The 2037-nt window shown below is 35.2% G+C and overlaps 1 non-coding gene across 1 annotated transcript; it reads left to right on the top strand.

Annotated features, from left to right (window-relative positions):
- The first annotated feature begins 452 nt into the window (after window positions 1-452).
- MIR1297 (microRNA mir-1297) lies at window positions 453-528 on the top strand. Its single transcript, NR_035650.1, has one exon. It is a non-coding gene; the product is annotated as a microRNA mir-1297 (primary transcript).
- The last annotated feature ends 1509 nt before the right edge of the window (window positions 529-2037 follow it).

Below are 2037 nucleotides of genomic sequence, written 5' to 3'. Positions count from 1 at the left end.
TCATTTGTTTTATTGCATTAAGGGGAATAGAGCTAGCAATGAATTTACCTCTGCTTGAGTTTTATTCCTTTGATCTCTTGCTTCATGGAATCTAGCTCTTCCTTTCTTTTAATGATTCAATAATTGCTTACCATTCCATTTTTCTATCCTTTGACCTAAGCTAACTAGTTTTTTTCACTAGCATAACACTACAATAACTGTTATTTCTACTATTTCCCTTTAGAGTTATACAAGTATAATGAGGAGTCCATTGAATTGTATTTTAACTGTATAAATACACAAAAATGTGAAATGTTGAGAAGTGAGTCAAGTTTATATTTTGCATGTAATGTATCATACATAACGTGTTTCTCATCTTAAAACTTTAGATTTTCATAGGACAACATCTTCAACCTGTAAAATGATATTTTGAGGAGAGCAGACATTTCAGTGAGTCTAATTTTAAAGTTAGGTGTTTATCTCTAGGGTTGATCTATTAGAATTACTTATCTGAGCCAAAGTAATTCAAGTAATTCAGGTGTAGTGAAACACTTCTAATTTTAAATTCAGAAGCACTGAAGAGTGAGTTGGATTATTGGCTGTAGCACTTACTTGATCCTCTTTCTTATCACCCTTGACTTTTAAAGCCTGGCTTTAAAAAAATATATGCTTCAGAAATTCATGCGCTCACCAGCATTTGATTCATTAATTTTGAAAGACTATTACAAAGGACTCTTAGCGATGATAAGTTTAGAGATACCAAAAACCCAAGTCTGAACTTTGACAATTAAAAGACATGTAAAAATGCCAGAATGAATCATAGGTTCCAAAGTAAATCTTGGGTAAAGGTGACATCATAACAGGCAAGTCATAGGCAAGTCACAATTGCTTTTAAGTCTAAATCCTCACTCAATGACTTCGATTTAAAGGTAGGGAGAGACTAAAGAACTTCCATTTTGTCTGTGTTACATAGGTTTTCAGTGTATACATTTGAAAGACTTTTATCTTTGTGATTCATTAGCAAGTGTTTCAAAAGGTTAAAGAGAACACAGATTTTATAGGTATCAAACTAAACTTCTATGTGTCAGGCCTCTGAGCCCAAGCTAAGCCATCATATCCCCAGTGACCCGCACGTATATATCCAGATGGCCTGAAGCAACTGAAGATCCACAGAAGTGAAAATAGCCTTAACTGATGACATTCCACCATTGTGGTTTGTTTCTGCCCCACCCTAATCTCCCCCACCCTTAAGAAGGTTCTTTATAATCTCCCCCACCCTTACGAAGTTTCTTTGTAATTCTCCTCATCCTTAAGGATGCACTTTGTGAGATCCACCCCCGCCCCCAAAACATTGCTCTTAACTCCACCGCCTATCCCAAAACCTATAAGAACCAATGATAATTCCACCACCCTTTGCTGACTCTCTTTTCAGACTCAGCCTGCCTGCACCCAGGTGAAATAAACAGCCTTGTTGCTCACACAAAGCCTGTTTGGTGGTCTTTTCACACGGACACGCATGAGGCATTATGTGACTAGGCACTTAATGTTGATTTTGGAGACCTAGGGACAAACTTAGTTAACTTTTTGGATATCCTCTTTCCTTTCTCCCTGCCTCCCTTCCTCTCTCCTTCCTTTCCTCTTTCTCTCATTTCTCTTCTTAAATATGTAACAGCATTTAGCAAGAGTTGGGTTAACATTTCTGGCATTATTATAATCACAATTTCTATCCAGTATTCCTTATTGCAGTGTATTTATGTGTGTGTGGTATAATGTGTATACCTACAGATACACACTAATGTGAAACATATAATATATAATTTTATACTATGGTAGAATTGATACTAAAAAACACTGTTTAATATTAAAGAATTACTTATAGACTGAGTTTTTAATGCTTACCAAATTACATTCCAGTACTGATGTAAACTGTTTTCAAATGGGAAACAACAAAAAGTTACACATTTTAGTGCATTATTACCAAAATAAAATATATTTAGTTATCTTTGTCTTCCAATTTTTTATAGCTTGCTGTTTACTCTCTACTGTGTTGGCACAGTA

This window comes from Pan troglodytes, chromosome 14 (assembly GCF_028858775.2).
Source record: "Pan troglodytes isolate AG18354 chromosome 14, NHGRI_mPanTro3-v2.0_pri, whole genome shotgun sequence".
Taxonomy (NCBI): Eukaryota; Metazoa; Chordata; class Mammalia; order Primates; family Hominidae; genus Pan; species Pan troglodytes.
Note: the sequence above shows the minus strand (reverse complement) of the source record. Positions and strands in the feature narration are given on the sequence as shown.